The sequence below is a fragment of the Clavelina lepadiformis genome, chromosome 2 (assembly GCF_947623445.1).
Source record: "Clavelina lepadiformis chromosome 2, kaClaLepa1.1, whole genome shotgun sequence".
NCBI classification, from domain to species: Eukaryota; Metazoa; Chordata; class Ascidiacea; order Aplousobranchia; family Clavelinidae; genus Clavelina; species Clavelina lepadiformis.
In genome coordinates, this window is record NC_135241.1 from 21729842 (window position 1) to 21742707 (window position 12866).

The 12866-nt window shown below is 36.9% G+C and overlaps 1 long non-coding RNA gene across 1 annotated transcript; it reads right to left on the reverse strand.

Annotated features, from left to right (window-relative positions):
- Positions 1–5243: 5243 nt before the first annotated feature.
- Positions 5244–6406, reverse strand: LOC143447032 (uncharacterized). Its single transcript, XR_013114015.1, has 4 exons — positions 5968–6406; positions 5811–5824; positions 5540–5608; positions 5244–5350 (listed from the first exon to the last, which is right to left on the reverse strand). It is a non-coding gene; the product is annotated as an uncharacterized LOC143447032 (long non-coding RNA).
- Positions 6407–12866: the final 6460 nt, after the last annotated feature.

The following is a 12866-nucleotide window of genomic DNA, read 5'->3' on the forward strand; positions in this document are numbered from 1 at the left end:
CCAATCCATTTAGAACGATGTGCATCAATCGTTGAAATGTAGCTGCCGAATTGCTAAGACCCATCGGCATAACGTTCCATTCATATAACCCCATGTGGGTGGTAAAAGCAGTAACCTCGCGAGACCTGTGATTCATGGGTATTTGCCAATACCCTGAACGCAGATCCAGGGTAGAAAAATAAATGTTACTCGACAATTCGTCCAGGCTCTCGTCGACACGTGGGATTGGGAAACTGTTCTTTTTCATCAGGTCATTCACGCGCCTGTAATCAACACAAAACCTCAACTCGCCCGATTTTTTTCGTACAAGAACAATGGCGCTGGACCAAGGGGATGTGGATGTGCGAATCAAGCCTTGCTTCTCCATTTCCGTGAGGATTTCTTCTACCTGGCGCTTGTCTCGAGGGGGTATTCGACGATGCGGTTGTCTCACAGGGGCGCTAGTCCCAATGTCAACATGGTGTTCTATCAAGTCGGTTTTGCCTAGATCGAACTGACTGGTCGAAAAACACTTCCAATGCTTCGATAATAAATTGAGTACTTCGCGACGTTCACTCTTAGACAGCTTCGTCCCTAAATCTACGCCTTCTTCAATAGCTTGCAAGTGATCACGCTGGGGTTTAAAACGATGTTCTTCTACCGACGCCACGGAGCATCTTTGGTCGGAGTTCACAATGCATCGGTTATTATTGCAGTCACACGTGGAATTTAATCTCGAAACTAAAGCGCACGTGCCGGGCTGGTAAACATCACCTCCGCCGAATACAGAGACTGGATGTAGGGTGGCGACCCTGGTTCCGTTGACTAATTTGACTTCGTCATCACTGAAATTAGCCAATCGAATGGGGACCTTTCCGTTATGAACTTGCGTGAGGTAGTTACCCGCTAGTACCCCATATTTATCATTCAATCGGAGATTACCTTCAACTAGTGCCGGAAACTCAACGTCGGGCATCTTAAGCATCGGATCCATACAAAATATGCCAAAAGTACACACCTCAGTGGAAGCGGGGACGATCAGGTCTTCGACGATATAAACCTCGTTTCGCTGTAAGGTCACTTTTCCATCGAGCAGGGGTGTCGACGACGATCCGGCTTCTAGAATTTTGTCTTTGTAGCAGATCCGGCATTGGTGATGCTGGACGAAATCTAACCCAATGATGAAATCTTCCGTGAGTTGATTAACTACGTAGATTTCGCACTCTGTGATCAAACCGGCCACTTGCACTGATAATGTGACAAGGCCTAACACCTGTAGGGCCGTCCCGCTAGCCGTTGTTAACTGTGTATCTAACGTGGGGCCTAGTGTAGTACTCGGATTTTCTGACGAAACTTTATCGAACAAAGTTTTAGACATGAGTGATACGCTGGCTCCCGTGTCTACCAGAGCACAAATGGGCATAGAACACAACATCATATTAACATACTTGCATAACCTTTTCCGGTATTGTTGTTGAGCGAGTGTTGCGGTGGCTGGAGCAGGCGGACGGGATCGATTCCAACTTAACTTTGATCTGTTTACATCAAATGCGTTAGTCCGAGGGTTGTGATTCGTAGCTAGGCTTTGACGGTTTAGGCGATCTCGCCTAGATGAATCATATTTAGACGGATTTGCATTTGAGCGTGGGTTGTTTCGGACCCCACGTGTTTTATCGGAAGGGGACTTACGGTTTCGGTATCGTTGATTTCTTCCTTCAGACGGACCCGGTGCGCGTGGTCTCCATTGGAGGCGATCCACGTCTCGTTGTAAAATGTTCATTTGCGTTTTCACTGAAGACACAGTTTCGTCAATACTGGAAATCCGGCCTTGAATATTGTCATTAAACAATTTTATCTCGCTACTTATCTTAGCAAGTTCATTCTTCATCAAAACAGTCGCTTCGTCCTGGCGGCTTTCGTCTCCATGTGAAAGTCGAGCGACAGTGAACACGTCTGAACACGAAGTCTTTTCCGAGACGTCCAGGGCAATGGCTCGGGCGCTGGTAATGAAGAAGTCTCTGCCGATCTGTAGGTCTGCGACTAAGGTTTCCGATATTTTGCGGTTTCTCAAACCCCGGATCAATGCCAAGTAGAGTACCTCATTTTTTACAGGTGCTTGATCTGCACTGGCATATGCCATGTCACCCTGCTTCCGCAAAGCGTAGACGAATGATCGTGTAGATTCGTCCGGTTCTTGTACCCTATCCAAAAGGCTGTTTTTTAATCTGCTGATTTCCGCCTTTGATCGCCCTGCTTCTGAAGCCCTTTCCACCAACTCGTCGAACTCTAAGTCGTAGACGGAGGCATCTTTCCCTTGAATTTCCCAGACAAAGTCCTTATCGAAACTTTCAATGAGGAGGTGTTTCTTAAAATCTTGATTTGCCCTAACGCTGGCGCAGTAAGAGTTAAAAACTTTGAGAAAGTCTTGAAAGTCTTCATTGGACTTATATCTCAGTGGAGGCAACGTCACATTAAAAGCCATACTGGTAAACAATACCTTGATACCTTGATACCTTGATACCTTTTTGACTGCGGGATCCTGGCGCGCTCGCCAATTGTAACCAAACTTTCTTTACCAGGTAAGCTCCCCGCTTAACGGCTAGTCAATTAGCCAGACTGTCTTATTTCTACGAGTCTTCCTTAGATAAAAACAAACGTCTTCTTTTATTAAAACCAAACGTAGACTGACTACACTCGCCCAGCCGAGCGCGACACCTCACAAAACACAAATTCCACGTAATCAAAGAATCAACGTGGGACGCTGAATACTAATTAGGCGCTCGGGGTAGCGAGACGAAACGTCACTAGTGAAAAAATACGTGTACACTTAAACATGTAAAATATAGCAGAACGTGAACATGCATAAAAATGACTAATGTGAACAACAGTGAAATAAAACAAATATAGACTACGTAACCAGACAAACATAAAAATGATACAACAAAAAGAACACGTCCGACTAAATCAATCAATACAAAGGGGTTCAGAAAAACAGTGCACATTGAGATTGCTATAAAACGGGTGCCTAAAATAAATCTCGTGACACAATTGCGTCCATCTTGTAGGACAAAATTGTACAGAAAAGTTTAGCACGAAAATTGAAATTGCTCACTAAAGTAAACGAAGACGTTTTATGCGATCAGTGCCAGTTACTGCAGTATAGCGCAGCTGCAATTCATTTATTACGCAACACTACAGTATTTTAAATGCGTTTTTTGCCTTTATGCATGCCCATGAAACGAACAATTGATGTTCCGCTTAATTCGGACAAAGCCGTTTCTCCGCTTAATTCGGCCAAAAGTGAGCGGAACCAAAGTGTCCGAATTAAGCGGATTCGACTGTACTTTCATTTCAAACTTTGATAAATGTTTTGTCAATGTCAATGAATATCGTAACTTCTTAAGAGCATTCATATAATGCTCTTTCAATATTATATACTAAATATCCAATTTGGTAATAAGTAAGCCCATTTTAGTGACTGAACCATGATTCGTTTCTAGTTTTCGGTGACCAATCACCATTTTTATGCTCCACACACCTATACGGCAAATGGAATATACTCTTGGTGTCATTGAAACATAGACGGGATAGGCCTATTTGAAAATGTTGCGTATTATTCTTTGATCTGTCTTCTTCCTGAAACTACACAATACTGATTTTCCAGATTTAAAATCACCGTAATTTCGAATGATAAAACAATTCGTTTAAACTATGAATCTTTAGATTTCAGATGATAAGATATTATTCTAGTGTGGGCTTATATAAACCATATATTTATTCATGGTCGAAATTTAATAATAATCAGGTTTTCTTATGCATAATTTATGCTGTAGCGAAAAGTCACACTGGTTTTTCTTCTCTTAATTGGTTTTCATTAAATATTTAATCAATTCAGGGACACTATTCTTACGACGCAGAAGTCACACAACCAAAGTAGTACTGTATTTAAACTGGTATTTCTGGAATAGGTTTAAAATACAGTATATGCCATTGTGACTCGAATATATCAACGGATAATTGCGTGCTATTATTGCAATAATTGATAAAATGCCCACTTTATTACAATCTCGATTAATGATCTGTAGATTTTTTGTGCAAATCATGGATAGGTTATTACAGGGTTTGCATCGTGCAAGAGTTGGCCTGTCAACAAACGTGAATTCTAATTTGAATGCTGGCGAGATTGTGCTGCAGTATGCGAGTAAGTGATACTGATTATTGGAGAGGTTTGAACAGAAACTTTGCATCCTGGATGTATTATGCTCAGCATGGATGTTTAATTGGATCGTTTTGAGCAGAACAGCGGCTCTGCTGCGGAAATCATCACTCATATTACCGGACTAGCTACTATAATACGATTGAATTTGATACTTGGATTAAGCTTTATTTACGATTTATGTTTGTAACTGAGTTTGAATGGTTTTACGCGCTGCAAAGCAGAAGCTAACTAGGTTTTGTACAACGTTGGTATGTGCAGCATTCATCACAATGTGACAAAAGTGAGACGTTGCGACATTTTGCTGCTTTATATTCTTTATTCAGTTGCTCTTGTTGGCATCGCAACATTTTCTGAGTGGCCGTGAGCCCTTTTTTAATTTGTTACTAACAAGTTCTTTTTAAATTTCTTTTATTAATTTCTACATCAAAGTTTTTTTAACTTGTAAGAATTTGTTAATGACCAAAATAAAAATGTTCAAAGTTAAATCATAAATAATTACAGCTTTGGGTAAAGATTGTACGATTTTAATTGTCAAAATAGGGATTTTACTGTAACTTCAAGATTATTTCAACTAATATTAACTTAGGCAAATGGAGCTGGTGTAGAATCCGCAGCATTGATCCCATTCAAAAACTTCAATATCTGATAAAACACTTAACGCAACATGTAAACAACATAGCCTATACGCCAAAAATAATATAATAAGAATTCAGTTTTAAGTTAAGATTGTTACGTTGCTACACTGCTGAAGATCTACCTTATTTTCTAAGCAGGTACAGACGTGAGTACATTAGCGCTTATACGCTGCAATATGTGAATAAACTCGCAGCTGTTTATTGGCGGCTCAGAGAACGGAAGTTGTTCAATCACACATTTTACCGCTGGCGGTCGAAATTAGATCTCGATGAGCCAGATTCAGCGGGAATCGTGACAGGCTATTAAGTTAACAGTTAGGTTATAGTGCGACTGTTCTTCAGCATGCTGCTTATCCTTGATATATACGCTTCACATTCCTTTATCAGTGAGCATAAGTGTGACCTCACAATGAAGTTTGCAACAAGTTTCCTTTTATTGTTATTTCTTTATTTAAAACACATTGAATAAAACTTGCAACTGCGTAAATGAGATTCTTGACGTTGAAAATTGGAAGTCCTGTAAAACGTAATATCTTTTAGAAAGAATATTTTAACGTAATGCATAAGATAAGAAATAGTAATTATCTAGCAAACCTTACACAACGAATTGATGTCTCGCGTGATCAGTAACTGTATATGCAATGATATTTTAAATCATTCGGTTTGTTTTTTCAACTTAACTTAAACTGTGAGAAACAGAACAAACCTTATTTTCATGTCATAAAACATCCTCGGGCCTGCTACAAGCCAACTACGCCATCGTCAACCACATCGTCTATGCGTTAAGTAAAAAATATTTAGAAAAATTTTGAATAAATAAATGGATAAAGTAAAACCAATAATGAACCTGAGTTGAATAAAAGTACTGTACATGTTGGTTTAAATTGAAAGTTTCACCAAAACATAGTTTTACAGCAGTTTGTTACGTTGAGCAATATGTAGATGTTTTCTTTAGCCTCAAATATCATATAACTTACTGCCATCTACAAACCTGAAAAGGTAAACAAATCAAATAATATTCATAATAATGTTAAGATACCACACATAACTACCACATCAAACTTGTCGGCATATCAAATGTCTTAAATCTAAAGGCTCAGATTGATGTGTTTTACTAAACCGAATCATTCTTACATGCTTTCATCCAATGATTGGTGATTCTCTTCAACACTTTTTTCCACTTTCTTCACAACATATCTTCTTCTTCCATAACCTTCAGTGGTCGTGGTAAGCAAAAGGCACATCAGCAAAGCAACGATGATTACTTTATTCATTTCTGTCTCACTTCAAGTTTTTACACTTTCTGATATTTTGTCTTACGTAGCCTAGATATTAAACTTGAAATATGAATAAACCCATAACACGCTTTTTCATTAAAACCAACGCGATTGCAAAAAGTCTGTGCATGAAGAAAGGCTTACTAGGGGAAAGTCTCCCATAAAGGAACACTTTTAAGAAAACTGCTCACACTCAAAAACACGATTTGCTTTGGCTAATCTTTTTTCGGTTATGTTAGATATGACATCGCTTGGAATTAAGAGCAAGAGTTTTAATAACTTTTTTTGTTGTTTATTGAGTTATTTATAAAAAAAAATCAATTTTTGTCCCATCTTGTACAACCATGGTAAACCAAGATGGGACAGCACGCATGTATCTTTGTTAGTAAACCCTTGATTTAATTAAGCCGTAATCTTAAAAGTTTTGCCTTTAGAAAATTTGCCTTTAAAATAAGATTGCTTAACCTTAAAACAAAAATTGAATTGATTTTGCAAAGTTTAGTTGTCGAACAGAGGAATAAATTGATTGAGACAGACAGACAGACAGACAGACAGACAGACAGACAGACAGACAGACAGACAGACAGACAGACAGACAGACAGACAGACAACTCAAGATGATCTTCTAAAATTCTGTGTGGCCATTTCCTTTCAGCGTTTACAGTTGTTAAACAGGAAAAAGAACAATTTTTTTTTGGCAAATAATGGCAGCCGAGTTTTATTAAATTTTGCTTGCGCGCCACAATGTCAAAATATTTTGTTTCCATTTTAGGTATAGGCAGACCTCATAATTTACCAATTAAATCTGTAGATGTGTTTATTTGAAAATGCTACCAATGCTTTTTGGTTGCCTTGTATATATGCCGTCCTGTTAAAATCGATTTTTTTTAATTTATGAGATGATTTCTAAAATATGTTAAGCGCGTCAGATTTTGTGGAAAAACAAATTTCCCATGTAGCCTAATATTTTCTTTAACAGACAAAACGTTGTGTTCGTTCTATGTAACCTCACGTGTTTTGTATTTTTTTCGTTGGTATCATAATAAATGTTGATAAATTTGAACTTGGTACAAATACAAACACACTGATCCAAATTAAGTCGAACGTTATAACAATATAGAAATCAGTTTCACCACTCTAAAGTATAACGCTAGTTCATCAAGTCGAGACAATGTATCCCATCTTAAAGAAGCCATTACACTGTCAATACACGGTTACTGAATGACAAATCGCTAAATCTGCAAATATTCAAGTTATCACATATTAACTCATGTCTTTTAGTTGTTAGCATAACAAAAACCAAAACATAACTAAAATCTAGTTATGGAGCAAAACATCTGAGTAGATTTTAAAATTTGAGTTCGTTTTCTTTCGATAAAAATAACTTAAAACACAAATTAAGCTAGTTTTTCGTTAATATGTCAAAAGAAAAGTGGAAACTTAATAGATTTAAAACAAAAGTCCATTTGGTGCCACTTTATGGCTGAAAGAAATTATGGCGATGTCTAATCTTGTGCTATGTGCCATCATGGGCGACTTTCCTTTAATTCCAAATGGTTGCATTACAACTACCTCTTGCCCTAAGCACAGCAATGTGCAATGCGTAATATAACGGAAGAAATCAGTTACTGTACAAACGCGAAACTTTCATTTAACTATCATTTAAATCATTTAAAAGCTTTACATTTCCTCCTCGAGTTTGAAACAGAAACTTTGCATTCTGGCTGTATTATGCTCAGCATGGACATTTGATCGTTTTGAGCAAAACAGCGGCTCTGCTGCGGAAATCATCACTCATATTACTGGACTAGCTACTATAATACGATTGAATTTGATACTTAATCGACTGTAAGTTATATTTACGCTTTATGTTTGTAACAAAGTTTGAATGGTTTTGCGCGCTGCAAAGCAGAATATAAAGAGGTTTTGTACAACGTTGGTATGTGCAGCATTCATCATAATCTGACAAAAGTGAGACGTTGCAACATTTTGCTGCTTTATATTCTTTATTCAGTTCCTCTTGTTGGCATCGCAACATTTTCTGAGTGGCCGGCAACCCTTTTTTAATTTGTTACTAACAAGTCCTTTTTTTAAGTTTCTTTTATTAATTTCTACATCAAAGTTTTTTTTAACTTGTAAGAATTTGTTAATGACCAAAGCAAAATGTTCAAAGTTAAATCATAAAATATTACAGCTTTGGGTAAAGATTGTACGATTTTAATTGTCAAAAATCGGAATTTTACTGTAACTTCCAGATTATTTCAACTAATATTAACTTAGGCAAATGGAGCTGGTGTAGAATTCGCAGCATTGATCCCATTCAAAAACTTCAATATTTGATAAAATACTTAACGCAACATGTACGGTTAACAGAAAAATTAAAAAACTTGTTTTTGGATTAACTCCTTGTCATCACAAGTTATAGCCTATACGCCAAAAACAATGTAATAAGAATTCAGTTTTAAGTTAAGATTGTTGCGTTGCTACGCTGGTGAAGAGCTACCTTATTTTCTATGCAGGTACAGACGTGAGTACATTAGCGCTTATACGCTGCAATATGTGAACAAGCTCGCAGCTGTTTATTGGCGGCTCAGAGAACGGAAGTTGTTCAATCATACATTTTACCGCTGGCGGTGGAAATTAGATCTCGATGAGCCAGATTCAGCTGGAATCGTGGCAGGCTGTTAAGTTAATAGTTAGGTTATACTGAGACTGTTCTTCAGCATGCTGCTCATCCATGATACATATGCTTCACATTCCTTTATCAGTGAGCATATTATATTTCATGTTGTTTGTAAACACGCCTGCGTACGTACGTCATTTGTTTCGTTTTGATTTTTCAATTTGACAATTTGAAAGTGTGACCTCACAATGAAGTTTGCAACAAGTTTCCTTTGATTGTTATTTCTTTATTTTAAACACATTGAATAAAACTTGCAACTGTGTAAATGCGATTCTTGAAGTTGAAAATTGGAAGTCCTGTAAAACGTAATATCTTTTAGAAAGAATATTTTAACGTAATGCATAAAATAAGAAATAGTAAGTATCTAGCAAACCTTACACAACGAATTGATGTCTCGCGTGAACAGTAACTGTATATGCAATGATATTGTAAATCATTCGGTTTGTTTTTTCAACTTTAACTTAAACTGTAAGAAACAGAACAAACCTTATTTTCATGTCATAAAACTGCCTCGGGTCTGCTACAAGCCAACTACGCCATCGTCAACCACATCGTCTATGCGTTAAGTAATAAACAATTTAGAAAAATTTTGAATAATTAAATTGGTAAAGTAAAAGAAATAATGAACCTGAGTTGAATAAAAGTACTGTACATGTTGGTTTAATTTGAAAGTTTCACCAAAACATAGTTTTACAGCAGTTTGTTACGTTGAGCAATATGTAGATGTTTTCTTTAGCCTCAACTATCAAACAACTTACTGCCGTCCACAAACCTGAAAGGTAAACAAATCAAATAAATTTCAAAATAATCTTAAGATACCACACATAACTGCGACATCAAACTTGTCGGCATATCAAATGTCTTAAATCTAAAGGCCCTGATTGATGTGTTTTACTAAACCGATTCATTCTTACATGCTTTCATCCAATGATTGGTGATTCGCTTCAAAGCTTTTTTCCACTTTCTTCACAACACCTCTTCTTCTTCACCAACCTTCAGTGGTCGTGGTAAGCAAAAGGCACATCAGCAAAGCAACGATGATTACTTTATTCATTTCTGTCTCACTTCAAGTTTTTACACTTCCTGATATTTTGTCTTACGTAGCCTAGATATTAAACTTGAAATATGAATAACCCCATCATACGCTTTTTCATTAAAACCAACGCGATTGCGAAAAGTCTGTGCATGAAGAAAGGCTTACTAGGGGAAAGTCTCCCATAATAGGACACTTGTAAGAAAATTGCTCACACTCAGAAACACGATTTTCTTTGGCTAATCTTTTTTCGGGTATGTTAGATATGACATCGTTTGGAATTAAGCGCAGGAGTTTTAATAACTTTTTTTGTTATTTATTGAGTTATTTATAAAATAAAAATGAATCTTTTGCCCCATCTTGCATAACCATGATAAACCAAGATGGGAGAGCACGCATAAATCTTTGATAGCAAAACCTTGCTTTAATTAAGCCGAAATCTTAGAAAATTTGCCTTTAAAATAAGATTGCTTAACCTTAAAACAAAATTTGAATTGATTTTGCAAAGTTTAGTTGTCGAACAGACGAATAAATTGATTGAGACAGACAGAGAGACAACGCAAGATGATCTTCTAAAATTTTGTGTGTCCATTTCTTTTGTGGGTCCTTTCAGCGATTACAGTTGTTAAACAGGAAAAAGAACTAGTTTTACTTGGCAAATTATGGCATGCGAGCTTTATTAAATTTTGCTTGGTATATACTGTAGGCCACAATGTCAAAGTATTTTGTTTCCACTTCAGGTATAGGTAGACCTCATAATTTACCAACTAAATCTGTAGATGTGTTTATTTGAAAATGCTACCAATGCTTTTTGGTTGCGTTGTATATATGCCGTCCTGTTAAAATCGATTTTTTTTAATTTATAAGATGATTTCTAAAATATGATAAGCGCGTCAGATTTTGTGGAAAAACAAATTTCCCATGTAGCCTAATATTTTGTCTAACAGACAAAACGTTGTGTTCATTCTATGTAACCTCACGTGTTTTGTATTTTTTTCGTTGGTATCATAATAAATGTTGATGAATTTTAACTTGGTACAAATACAAACACACTGATCCAAACTAAGTCGAACGTAATAAAAATATAGAAATCGGTTTCACCACTCTAAAGTATAACGCTAGCTAGTTCATCAAGTCGAGACAATGTATCCCATCTTAAAGAAGCCATTACACTGTCAATAAACGGTTGCTGAATGACAAACCGCCAAGTCTGCCAATGTTCAAGTTATCACATATTAACTCATGTCTTTTAGTTGTTAATATAACAAAAACCAAAACATAACTAAAACCTAGTTATGAAGCAAAACATCCAAGTAGATTTTAAAATTTGGGTTCGTTTTTTTTCGATAAAAATAACTTAAAACACAAATTAAGCTAGTTTTTCGTTAATATGTCAAAAGAAAAGTGAAAACATAATGGATTTAAAACAAAAGTCCATTTGGTGCCACTTTATGGCTGAAAACAATTATGGCGATGCCTCATCTTGTGCTATGTGCCATCATGGGCGACTTTCCTCTAATGCTAAATAGTTGCAGTACATCCTACCTCTTGCCCTAAGCACAGCAATGTGCAATGAGTAAAAGTAATACCTAAATCTGCTTTCAATGGTAGTTTTTAAGCTCTTTGTATACGCTTTTTTTGTAGGAAGTAGACTGCAGACGTTTTATCCTGTAAATTTCTCCAAAGCTGTTTTCCTTGAAATCGATACCAGGAAACACATGTTTTGCTAAGTAAGCTGTCATAGGCAATAAGGCTATATGAAACTTTAACAAAATACGTGGTGCAAACTATTTCAAAAAGAATTATTTCTGATTATGTTTGTATATAAGTTTCTTGCATATTAATATGGCATTAAAAACACTTAGGCCTATTCTCTTTCGGCGTGGAATGGGGCCAACTTAGGCTAGGATCAATCGCAGCGAATTTAAAGATCTTTCAGTTTTTATGTTTGAATTGCCTGGACACAGCGTTGGTGATACCAATTGAAATTGTAGCCTAAAGGGTACTACTTACTGGATTATTTCCTTCTTGCGAATGGTGTTGTCAACAAACAGTTAAATACTCGAGTGCGAGGATTTTCTAGCTGGTAGGATCAGTTGAGAAAGATAGAAGAATGCTTTTGATGAAGATGCTTTTGAGAAGAATGCCAGGAGTGTCTAAGGGATGGAACTGAGAAGAATTGTTTTGTGTTCGGTTGATCCAGGGTTACTATCTGTGGAGAGACGTCTTAAAAATCGTCTGTTTGCATCCTTCGTATCTGAACGACAGCTGTTACGAAATTCTAGCTGTGATGTATGAAAAGACAACGATCTTTTTCAGCAAGTGGACGTGGCACCCTGCCGCTAGCTAGCGGCCGGGATGGTGAACCCTGTGTTCTATGTTTTCGACCTTTGATATGGGATCACGACATATGACCGTGAACAAACTCACCGGCGACAACTGGTAGTGGACAACTGACCGGCAACAAATTGGCCGGCGATCAAATTAACCGTGACGTAAATTGGCCGGCGATAAAATTAACCGTTGATAAATTGGCCGGCGATCAAATTAACCGGCGACAAATTGGCCGTCAAAAGGTCAAAATTCTAATTCACTATCTAGTCGCGCATCAGCTTTAATCCCAGCCAATTAAGTATGTGTATTGCAGTCAAGGTTGACTGATTTGTCAAATAACAGTTTGTGTAAATTTTAGTGCCCTTATTATGTAGTGTCATATGTGTTTGCAGTGAACTTCTTTTAATGTTGTTACTCGTATTTCTCGTATTTCCGGAAATATTTCTGTTTATTATAAAAAAACAATTTTTTTAAAAACAAAGGAAATAGTTACAAACAAATTTACAAATTTACTTTACATATCATATACTACCATCAACTTAAACACAATAATTCAGCACTTGCACGGTCAATTTACCTCCCGGTCAATTTTCATTCCGGTAAGTCTGTTCCCGGTTAGTTTGTTCGCGGTCAATTTACATCACAGTCAGTTTGTTCGCGGTCAATTTACGTCACGTTCAGTTGTCCCCGGTGAGTTTGTTCGCGG